Consider the following 13,486-nt stretch of genomic DNA (forward strand, 5'->3'; position numbering starts at 1 on the left):
ATACACTTCTAGCTAGCCTGTAACCTGGAAACCTATGGAGTTCTTGTGGCTGAGAAACAACGGCACAGTTTTGTCATAGTAATCCTGAGTGGACCAACCAGATATTCTGGGAGCAAAAATTCTACGTTAGTGGCGGAGACTCCTCAGGCCCCATTTCTATACCTTCAGAATTCTTTATTATTCATTGCTTTATATTAGAACAATTACGTGTCCCACTCCCCAGCCAGGAGCTCTAACCAAGTTTAATTTTTGAATTATTACCGGAGGTTTAATTTTGCTCACTCAGATATAGCTACGTCATTTGGCTGTGGGGAGTGCGTACACTTGTAGCTTGCACGGATCGTTTAACTCATTAGTTCAGTAGGCAATATTTAAGATAATAGATTAAGGTTCGAAATTCGACAGTGATAGTATGAGGAACACTAATATTCGGTCATGTCTACTGAGCTACTGATCGAGTTACCATAATTTATTCCCTTCCACATGTTGTATCGAGCCAAGGCGTATAGGCCGGAATCCTTTAGATTGAGAATTCAACCTTTTAGAAGAGTCCGTACACTTGTAGAATTGGTGGCCTAGATAGTATCATTCAATATTTGAGATAGATATAGTGAGTATTGTATATAAGTGAAGTCATTTTCAGAATTAGAATTGTTTGGAGAAGTAAAGAGACTTTTTTTAAAAAAAATTGTCTGTCTTCAAAGAATGTAACATCAACAAAGACAATATGCCAACCTAAATCTGATGAATAAATACCACCAAGAATCTAGTTTGTTCAGTCGGTAGAGAGTTATGTGCACTAATTTGTTCATTAAGTGCTCAACAAATTTTAAAGGTTCAAGACATGGGAAAAAGTACTAAAGTGCCAAGCAAGCAACATCTATCTAGCAGACAAGTTTTAAATGACTCTTCAAATGCTCACTAAAAGAATCAAGATCTATCTAAGAGTTTATTGTTGAAGAACCAAATCAATCTGGTTATATAACTTAATAACTTATATTAGAAGTTTCTTTACATACTTGGAGAAGTAGATAAAGTTAGGTAGAGTTGCAAATTTGGCTAAATTTATGAAAATCTAATGGTTTTTTAGGTTGGCTCTTCATGGTCAAAGCTCAAAGACGGGTCCACTATTATAATCTATGTAAGAGCATCCACAATGGTTGGGGAGAATTGAGGGATAATGTAAGATTGATTAGGAGAGAGAATGTGGGAGGGGAGAGAAACAAAAAAGAAAAAAAATAACAAAAATTGAAATTAAAATAATAATAATAAAAAACTGTTGCGTCAGGCGCGCTGACAGCGCCTCACGGGCGCGTGCACTGGGCTGTGCACAAATAACCACTGACGTGGATGCTCTAAGTACTCTATTTTTATTACGAGTACGATTCTACAACATGTTCTCTTAAATTCTACTCTCCTACGTACTTTTACTCCAATCATTATATAGCAAACAAGGATTGAATATTTTCATCATGTAAATTCTAAAGTGTTTACATCAAAAATTTATAAGGAGTAAAAATTGAGAGTAAAAAATAAGTCGTATAATGTTTTCCGATCACATTTAATGCAATATCTCTATTATGATGTCAATGTGCAGCCTATTCGATTTCAGACTATTCTTTTCGGATTGTTAAATTAATCATTTTGCGTTAATAATTTTTTGATTAGGCTTAAAATTCTTTGATTTACCCTAAAATCTCAGACAATCAAAATTATCGGCTGGGTTCAACTAAACTTTTTGAAATCTTAAAATTAACATTCTAAAATTTCAATTTTGATAAATTAGAACATTTGGTGCCACTAGAGCATAAAATCTTTGACATTTGTGTAAGTGTTCGTCTAAAAAAAATAAAAATAAGCACTTATACAAATGCCAAAGACCTTGTGCTTTAACACCAAGTTGTTTCCTTATGTTGTAGGTTCGAGCCTCAGTAGAGGCGAACAGATACTGCATTGTAACACAGTCAGTAGTACTCAAAAAAAAAATTTATACAAATACTAGTTCTTTTACGCGCTTTGCGCGAATATAATAATGCCCAATGATTATTTTTAAATAAGTATTTCAAAGTATATCAATGCAATATTATATCGAAGATGTTCATGCATAGACAAATAAATATTGAATTTGTTTATTTAAATCGGTAATTTAAAATATATAAATGCAAGATAATATATGAGAGATTGATTATATTGTCACTAAAATAAATATTTGCAACTTTGTAATAACGCTAGTCTAAATACTTAGTCTAAAAATGATAGTGTAAATAAATACTACTTTTGGTTTAAATTTCTCTAATTCTTCTTAATTCTCTTTTGGGTAGCATTGTCGTTGTTTTCATCTTCAGTACATGTCAGTTTTTTTTTATTGGTAGTGTGTCATGTGCAATTGGGTTACTGGTGGTAGCATAGATTAATTCTTCGTGCAATGAGATTATGGTGTAAGAAGTTTTAGATTTGCCTTGTTGTGTATATGATGAGATCTTAGTTGTACTATTCACTCTTTATCTTACAAACACCTATTGATATTTGGTAGTGGTAGTTTTTTCCTACATGTTTCATGTGAGATGTATGCCGTAGGTTATCATGTGAAAGTATTGAACAAAATATTATTATAGAGAAAATATCATTTTTAGTCCATCGACTATAATAAATGTATCAGTTTTTGTCCTTAACTATTAAAATTTTCAATTTTGGTGTATGACTATTCAATTTGTATCACATTTGGTCCTTGACTATTAACATTTTCAAATTAAGTGCATGACTATTCAACCTGTATCACATTTGGTCCTGCCGTTAAATTCTCTGGTCAAAATTCCGACTAAGACACCGATGACTAGCTAATTTATTTAATTTTTATTTTTAAAATTATTTTAAAAATTTTTAAATAAAAAAACTTAAAAATAAAAATAAAATAAAATAAAATAAAATGAAAAAATTCCCCCCACCCTGCTTCTTCGTCTCGGGGTGGCGGGCGTTCTCTTTCCCCCCTTCCTTCTTCGTCTCCGGCGGAAACAAAGGAAGAAACGCCGGTCACCCCACCCCTTTCTTCCTTCGCCTTCGGCAAAGACGAATGAGGAGGGGGTGAGGTGGCTGTCATTTTGTTATTTTATTTTTTTAAGTTTTTAATTTAAAAATTATTAAAATAATTTTAAAATAAAAATTAAACAAATTAGCCCGTCACTGGTGACTTGGACGGAGTTTTTACCAGTAAATTTAACGACAGGACCAAATGTGATACAAGTTGAATAGTCATGCACCTAATTTGAAAATATTAACAGTCAAGGACCAAATGTGATACAAATTGAATAATCATGCACCAAACTTGAAAATTTTAATAATCAAGGACTAAAACCGATACATGTATTATAGTCGAGGGACTAAAAATGATATTTTCTCTAATATTTATTATATTTGTTTAAAATACTTGGTAAATAAATAAATATAACATATTTTGTATTATAACTTTGATATTTAATTACAAGATAATGTAAAAAGAAGACAATGGACAATATAGTGAATATAATAAATTAATAAATTTGAAGGTAATGAATCTTTGACTTGTAGAAAATAAAGATAATATAACTAATGAAATTATATCTCTTTTTAAATTTTTTATAATGAATAATTTTTTAAATAAAGGCATTATGACATCTAATTCTAAATTAATTAAATGCATATGTATTTTTTTGTAGCTACTAATTTATTTCTACTATACTAATACGAGCCCAAGAGAGTTAGCTCTATAATGGGTAGAAAAAATGGCGGTCAAATTTTTTGATCAAATAAATGGCTCAGATTGATCAGATTTTAATTTTTCCTTAGGATTTCCTAATTTATCCTTAATGAATATGATTATCCGTTAACTTTTCCGTTAAATGTTATCTTTTTCATTAATTTATGTTAGTTCACTGTTAACTTACTCATTGATTTCAATAAGAAAGGTCTTAGGTTCGAACCTCATCCCAATCAAAGTTGGCATAATTAATACTCTATTTTACTCTTATTAAATAATAATTTAGTAGCTACAACAAAAAATAATACATATGCATTTCTTTAATTTAGAATTATGTGTCTACAATGCCTTTATTCAAAAAAAAATTATTCATTATCAATAAATTAAATAAAAAAAATAATTTCATTAGTTATATTGTGTTTATCTTTCTCCAATATCAAAATTCTTTACATTCAAATTCATCAATTGATTATAAAGGAAGAGGGATACCCACACATACAATCTACGCCCACAACAAGGCTCAAACCCTAAACCTCCCACATAAGGGAGCAACCGGATACTAGTGGACCACAAACCACTTGGTATTATATTCGCTACATTGTTGCTACAATGTCTTTATTAAAAAAATATTCATTATTAATAAATTAATTAAGAGAAGTAATTTTGTTAGTTATATTGTCTTTATTTTCTTCCAATGTAAAAATTCTTTACATTCAAATTCATCAATTGATTATATTCACTACATTGCCTATTATCTTTTTTGTGCACTATTTTTTTAATTAAATATCAAAGTTATAATACAAAATAATGCTATATATTTATTTACCAAGTATTTTATTAATACCATAAAAAAAATAAAAAATATAATTAATAAAGTCAATCATATTAACTACTTGAGGAATTTGTTGACAAAGAGAGTATTCAAATCACACAACAAATTGAAGTGGAACTATCTCGCAATGTCCTTGTTTGACAATCAGCAATTAGCATTAACGGATTATATTAGCGGATTTGACCAGCGAATTATATCAACGTTTGGTAAAAAGATATTTGAAAAAATTAGTTGTTTAGATTAACATGTAAAATGACCTAAGGGTATACATATAATAATAATAATAATAATAATAATAATAATAATAATAATAATAATAATAATAATAATAATAATAATAATAATAATAATAATAATAATAATAATAATAATAATAATAATAATAATAATAATTGTTTTAAAAAAATAAAAATATAAAAAAATATAATTAAGCCAATCATATTAACTACTTGAGGGATTTATTGACAAAAAGAGTATTCAAATCACATAACAAATGCATTCAAAAAAAATCACATAACAAATTGATGTGGGAAACTACCTCGCAATGTCCTTGTTTGGTAATCAGCAGTTAGCTCTTCAATATTAGTATATATTTAATATTTTATGCCCTAATTTTTATTTGCTCCTCTTTATGTGCCGCATTTGGTTTCAACCATACCTATGCAATTATTTTATTGACAATTATAATCAATCATGACTATATTATCTTGCATTTGTAAACTTAGAATTACCTATTTAAATACGCAAATTCAACATTTAATTATCTATGCATGAACAATTCTAATTTAATCTTGCCTTGATATACTTTAAAGTAGTTATTTAAAAAAAAATATTGGGTATTATCCCAATCGCGCAATGCGCGTAAAAAAAACTAGTATCTACATCTACAATTTTAATAAGAGCCAATAATGTTAGGCCCTTAATTGGAACAAAAAAATGTCGGTACTATTGTTTCTTAAAATGAATGGTTAATATTATTTTGATTTTAGTAAATTTTAATGATTTTCCTTATTTATCCTCTATTATATTATTTCCTTCCCTAAAATAACCCTAAGTTCTGTTAGTATAAACTTTAATAACGGAATATTCCGTTAACTATTTATTATTCTTAACATAATCATTAATTTATATAAGAAAAGTCTTAGTTTCGAACCACATCCTAATTAGAGTTGGCATAATTGTTAAACATATATTATGAATATGTTAAAATTTATTAAAATATATATATAATATAAAATTTAACATAAACTTTGGTCAAATAATTAGCTGACTAAATACATAGCATTCAAAGTTGAGCATCAAAGATTATAAATCAGTAACTTTAAAAATTATTTGATTTTCTTGATTTATTTTTTCAAAAAAAAAAAAAAAAACAAATTTAGGTTAAGCTTTTTATTTATTTATTTTTAGCGTTTAATTAATCTTCTTTTGATTATTTAGAACAAACTTAATATTTCAATTATGCTTTTGCATTATTGGAATGATTTAGGCCATTATGGTATTAATATTTTTTATATTTTTTATAATAATATAATTGTACATTAATTTACAAATATTATACTATTATTTTTTTTATCGGACAAAATTGTTCTTACATCATTGTCCATATTACAACTAAAATCTCAGTCATATACGCATCAATGCAAATCTAAAGCTTCCTACACCATAATCTCATTGCATGATGAATCCCTCTATGCTACCACCCGTAACCTAATGGCACATGACACACTACTAACCAAAAAAAATAAATAAGAAATGACATGTACTGAAGATGAAAACAATGACAATGCTACCCAAAAGAGAATCACGAGGGATTAGAGAATTTAAACTAAAAATAGTATTTATTTAGACTATCGCTTTAAACTAAGTATTTAGACTAGAGTTATTACAAAGTTGCAAACATTTATTTTAGTGACAATTATAATCAATCTCTCATATATTATCTTCAATGTATATACTTTAAATTACCGATTTAAATAAACAAATTCAACATTTATTTACCTATGCATAAACATCTCCTATATAATATTGCATTGATATACTTTGAAATATTTATTTTAAAATAATCATTGGGCATTATCACATTCGCGCGGGGGGCCAATACAATCACGATAATTGCCGGAAAACAAGATCTTCTTGTTGGAGCTGAAATTTTTTAAAGCTTTTGGATGAGATTATGGGAATGGGGGCGGGGGGCTGAATTTTAATGGAGCGTTTGGTTCAAGGAATCTTAGATTACCCCAGGTAATCCTGGAAGGTAATGTGAGATTTTGGAAATGTAAGATTACCTTATGTGTTTGGTTTGGATTATATAATTTAATATTACCTTGTTTGGTTAAGGGTTATATTTTAGGTTATATGGACCAATTTACTATATATATATATATATATATATATATATATATATATATATATATATATATATATATATATATATATATATATATATATATATATATATATATATATATATATATAGGGTTCATGTGCGGGTATAGCTTCCCGTGTGGTTAGATTTGAGTCGTTGATCAAATCTAGATCAACGGCTCAAATCAATGAAAAAAAAACGCGTGTCTAGAAGAAAGCCACACACCTTTAAGTGTTAGATCTTAAGCACAAACTCACACACATTAAGTACAAAACACACGCACATAAACCACAATCTCACGCACATTAAGCACAAAACCCACACATTTAAGTATTAACTCACTGACCTTAAGTTTCAACAACTACTGACATTAAGCACAAACTCACACACATTTAGTACAAAACACACGCACATTAAGCACAATATCACGCACAAAACCCACGCACTTTAAGTATTAACTCACAGACTTTAAGTTTCAACAATTACTGACATTAATCACTAACCTCACACACATTAAGCACAAATCCTACGCAAATTAAGCACAAACTCCACTCACATTAAGAACAAATCTCACGCACCTTAAACACAAAAGCCCACACTTTAAGTTTTACCAACTATTCACATTAAGCACAACCCCCCCATGCACATTAAGCACAACCCCACGCACATTAAGCACAAAACTCACGCACCTTATGCACAAGACTCACGCATCTTATATACAAAACTCACGCATCTTATATACAAAACTCACGCACATTAATCACAGAACTGCTCACATTAATTTTGACCTAGATTCAAAAATTACAAAATTGCCACCACGTTTTTGTTTAAAAAAAATTTTGGTAATCCTGGACGTTGATTTAACCGAGATGAATGACCCAGATTAAACCGCACATCCGCACCTGAGCACTCTAACCGCACCAGAACCTAATTATATATATATATATATATATATATATATATATATATATATATATATATATATATATATATATATATATATATATTATGAGTGTATTATGTGTGTATTTATTTATTTATATGTATGAATGCATATCAATGCTTAAATATTCAAAAAAAAATTAAATATATAAATATACACACATGTATATTTGATTATATAAATATATATTTATTTCATTATTATTATTATTATTATTATTATTATTATTATTATTATTATTATTATTATTATTATTATTATTATTATTATTATTATTATTATTATTATTATTATTATTATATAATTAGTTAACAAGGGCAAAGTTGAAATAATTCAAGGTAATCTAAGATTACCTAAGAAAATGGGGTAATTACATTACCTTGAAACATTACTGCCACATCAGTGCAACATGAAACTTCGACCACTCCCAGAGCAAGGCGGGAAAATGGGGACAGACCCAGGCGTGCTGCGGAAGAAACGGAACATGTTGTGGTTAGGGGGGAGCAACGGGGTCTCATTATCCACTCATCACGAATCTGTGCTGTTGATGCTGGGGAGGTGCTACCATCCCCAGTTTGGCAGTCGACCTCGGAGCATTTTTGCGACCCCCCCGGAGGGTGTTGATGATGAGGGAGATGTGGTAATGGACATGGAGGCTAATCCCGAGGATGGAGGTAACGGGGGAGCCCAATAAGCTCCCCTAGTTTTTCTTTGCCTTTGGTTTTTGATATGTTTGTCTTTCTCTTTGTATGTTAACTGTTTTTTCTTTTTATACGGTTTTATGGATTGTTTATTTTGGAACTGCCAGGGCGGCAGGGCGCAGGTAGTAAGCATTTCCTGCGTGCCTTAAAATTTCTTCTTCAAACTCACAAGCCGAAGATCCTAGGTCTATTTGAACCTAAGGCCTCGGGGGACCATGCGAACAATATATGCAAAAAGCTTGGTTTTTCAGACTGGGTCAGGGTGGAGGCGTTTGGCTTTAGTGGAGGCATTTGGGTCTTCTAGGAGGACTCTTTACATCTCTCGATCCTTCATACGCACTCGCAGTTCATTTTGTTTCAGGTGGAGGAAGCTAATCAGGAGCCATGGTGTCTAGCGGTGGTTTACGGCAGCCCAACACACCACTTGCGTCGGCGGCTCTGGGCGGAACTCCGGCAATCGGCACGAGGCGTCGATGGACCATGGCTTGTTGCCGGAGATTTCAATTCCGTCATTAGTAGTGATGAAACTAATAACTACTAATCTTTTTCTTCTCGCAGGTGTTCGGATTTCACGAATTGGATACACGAAGAACGTTTGATTGACATGGGTCACTCAGGCCCGAAGCTTACGTGGTTAAAAAATGGAAACAGTAACAGTACTAAAGGTTCCCGATTGGATCGGGCTTTGTGTAACTCGGAATGGCGGACCAGATTCCCATAGGCATCGGTAACACACCTAGCTCGGATCGCCTCCGACCACGCACCCATTCTTGTTCAGGTGAAAGGGGAAAGACCACGACAAGCGGAACCGCCTTTCATTTTCCAGGCGGCCTGGCTTACACATAATGGCTTTCAGGATGTTGTTGACCGAACCTGGAACGGAGGAAGCAGCATGCTAGATAATACAAGAACCCTGGCCGCCGAGCTATCTTCTTGGAATAGAGCTACATTTGGAAATGTATTTAAACGCAAGAGGGATCTCGTGTCTAGGATCAAAGGTCTCCAAAGGATTCTAGAGAATAACAAACACAGAGGACTGTTTAAACTTGAAATGAAGCTCCGAAAAGAGTTGGAATTAACCCTTCACCAAGAAGAGCTTGTCTGGTACCAGAAATCACGAGAAGAGTGGATCAATTCTAGGGACAGGAACACAGCCTACTATCATGCAGCCATGGCTATTCGCAAATCCCGTGTAAATGTTAAAAATCTTTATTTTAGATGAGAATGGAACGGTGCTCACGCCGGAGAATGGTCTCCGAAATCACATCAGAATGTTCTACATACGTCTCTTTTCTGAAGAGAATGACAGGGCCCCACCCGAACAGTTGACTGTAAATTTCCCCAGGCTAAGGGCTGTGGAGTGGGCTAGTTTTAACAGGGCTGTATCGAAAGATAAAGTTCACAAGGCTCTAAAAGACATGAAGCCTTTCAAAGCCCCGGGACCGGATGGTTTTCATGCTGGTTTTTATCAACGCACGTGGGACAAGACAGGAGAAGACATTTTCAGACTGGTCCACCATGCTTTCACGACGGGCACCCTATCGGATGGCCTAAATGACACCATGATCGCTTTGATTCCAAAAGTCCGAGCTCCAGAGAATGTCAAACAGTTCAGGCCCATCAGCCTCTGCAATGTAACTTATAAAATCATCACCAAGACGATCACTAATAGGCTCAAGAGTATTTTGCCCAGGACCGTGGGGCCACAACAAAGCTCCTTTGTCCTTGGTCGGCAGATTTCGGACAACATCCTCATCTTTCAAGAAGTAATGCACACAATGCGTGAGAAGCGAGGGGGTAAAAGATACATGGCAATCAAGCTGGATTTCGAAAAGGCATATGATAGGCTATCATGGAATTTCATCCACGACACTCTAGCTCAAGCGGGTTTTACAGGACCTTTAAAGACACTCATGATGACCTGTATACGGACACCGAGGCTTTCAATCTTATGGAATGGAGAACGTTTAGAACCGTTTGACCCCAAACGTGGTGTCAGGCAAGGGGATTCCATGTCGCCAGCCATTTTCGTGTTGTGCTTGGAAAGGCTCAGTCAGTTAATTGGGGCTAAGACCCGGATGCAGAGGTGGAAAGGTATTAAACTTGTAAACAATGGACCCACTCTAACACATCTTTGTTTTGCAGATGACATGGTTCTATTCACTGAAGCAACGACAGAGCAGGTTGAGGTGATCAGAGACTGTCTGAGTCGGTACTGCCGAACCTCAGGTCAGAAGATCAGTCTAAGCAAGTCCCAGATGTTTTTTTCAAAAAATACGCCCCAAGACATGGTACAAGACATATCACGCAGGCTTGGAATTGATCACACTAGTGATTTGGGCAAGTATCTAGGAGTGCCGGCCATCCATGGTCGGGTAACTTGTGCTACACATTCAGAACTTCTGACCAGGATATCTGGACGTCTAGAGGGCTAGAAAGCAAAGACTTTGTCCCTAGCAGGACGAGTTGTGCTAGCAAAGACTGTCCTAAACGCGATACCCGCATACACTATGCAAACGACTTATCTACCTAAAGCGGCGTGTCTAGAGATTGAAAAAAGAACAAGACAGTTTATATGGGGGGGGGGGGGAGGGGGGGAATGGAACGGAAGGAAAGATGAGCTTGGCAAAGTGGGAGCTAGTCACAACGGCAAAGGATGCTGGCGGCCTGGGGCTTAAAAGACTCTGCGAAATGAACATGGCTTACATGGCAAAGTTGGGTTGGCGCCTCATGACGGAAAAGGAAAGTCTTTGGGCGCAAACGATTAACACAAAGTATCGAAGGTCAGAAGACCCACACGAGCTGCGGCAAGGTCGTCGGAATACCTCAAACGCTTGGCGGGGCATATCAGCGGCTTGGACGGACATATTAAAGGGCAAAGTTAGCAAAGTCCGGAACGGGACAGACACCAAGTTCTGGATGGATAGCTGGTTACTTCCAGAGCCTATGTATAATCAGCTCACCACGACTCTCCCACTTCCTGAACTCTACGCTAGGGTAAGAGATTACTGGGACGAAAATAGAGGCTGGAAATGGGAAGTGCTTGATCGCGCGCTACTGCCCGAGACAAAGGAGAAACTAGCGGGGTTTGTGTTAACGAATGAGCATCAGGAGGACGGAATTGGTTGGAGCCTTGAAGAAAATAGGCAATTCTCCATTCGATCAATGTATGGTTTGTTGACGAACGTGTCAGGCAGCGCCGATTGTGATGATTGGTGCCGATTATGGCGGACCCGAGTTTCGGCTAGAATTACCATGTTCATCTAGCTTGTGCGGCATGGTAAAATTCTCACAAATGTAGATAGGGCAAGGCGTAATATAACATCTGTTCCTTTTTGTTTTCTTTGTGCAGGGCAGGTGGAGGACCTCACTCACTTATTTCGGTCATGCCCGGCGGCAGAAGGTATTCGGGAAGCAGTTCTCCCTATTAGAACAAAGGCTATGCTCAGGAATTTGACGTGGGACCAGTGGCTCACGACAAACATTAAAAGCGACGTGAGGCAGGGATTTCACGAAGACTGGCAGGCCCAATTCGCCACTCGGCTTTGGTGGATCTGGTGATGGAGAAATGATGGGATTTTTAACGAGCAGACTCCCTCGTTGAAACACAAGTTGGACTGGCTCACAGGATATGATGTGGAGGTCAAAGCAGCATTTGAAAACCGTTTTCACCCGGAGAAGGCTGCGGTTCGGACCGAGACCACACCGATTGGGTGGCAGAAGCCGCATGCTGGATGGCGAAAGTTGAACATCAACGGTAGTCGGAAGGGGGACGGCACGGCAAGTTGCGGGGGCCTAATTAGGGATGAACATGGAAATTGGTGTGGGGGGTTTCAACGCTTATATCAGAAGATGCAAAGTCAGGGAGGCAGAATCTTGGGAGGTCCTGCATGGCCTCAGAGTAGCTAGAGAGTGTGGGGTGACAAAGCTTATTGTCGAAAGTGACTCCAAAACACTGATAGATGCTTTGAGTGGAGAGGCTAGTGAACAAGAGACAGGATGCAATATCACCTGGAGATGTCTGAGAGAGGCTGAAAGAATACAGGAGCTACGGTTCGTGCTGTCCTTCGAGAGGGTAACAATGTAACACCCCGTGTTACGGCCTTTAATCCCAAATTAATTATTTAATTAATCCCGTTAATAATAATTAAAAAGGATTTAACTTAGTTAGGATTCCCTGTAATTAATTAATATGGTCCACCATGGACCATGGACCCTTGCCCAAGTCCCAAACCCAAATGTATATATACATGAACATATATTCCATAATCCATACTTGGCCTAAAATCCCTCTCTAGCCCAACCCACAATACTAATACTACTTCTATTGTTATAAGGAGTATATATATATATATATATATATATATATATATATATATATACACAACACATACGGGTACATACCCGCATACCTATCCCCTCTATACAGAATACTTACACACGAATACGTACGCACAACCACCGGCGAACAACCCTCCCCTACCCTCTCTCTCGTCCTACACCCCCAACCTACGCTCCATCTTCGTCCTTCGTCTCCCCCTCCGTAGTAATCAAGAAACGAAGCGTGACGGCAGCAACAAGGGTTGCAGGGCTGTTCGGACACCTTCCCTTCTCGGAGGAACGATGGCGATCTACGGCGGGCTTTCGCATGCAACGAACGGCGTGGTGGTGACAATTGCCTCTCCGGCAAAGTTTGAACCAACGACCACGGCGGCGGGGTGGCGGTCTTCGTCTCTTCCTCCCGCAGGCGTGGCAGCAGGTAACGCCTTATAATTCGATAGTTTCAATAGGCAGTAGCGTCGCGTGAACACTGCTATTAGGACGGCAGTGTTGGGCGGGAAGAAGATGATAATGGTGGGACGGTATGTTGGCTCATTAGGATCACAACACAGTTTAAGAACAAACATGT

The sequence above is a fragment of the Ipomoea nil genome, unplaced genomic scaffold (assembly GCF_001879475.1).
Source record: "Ipomoea nil cultivar Tokyo-kokei standard unplaced genomic scaffold, Asagao_1.1 scaffold2779, whole genome shotgun sequence".
Classification (NCBI taxonomy): domain Eukaryota; kingdom Viridiplantae; phylum Streptophyta; class Magnoliopsida; order Solanales; family Convolvulaceae; genus Ipomoea; species Ipomoea nil.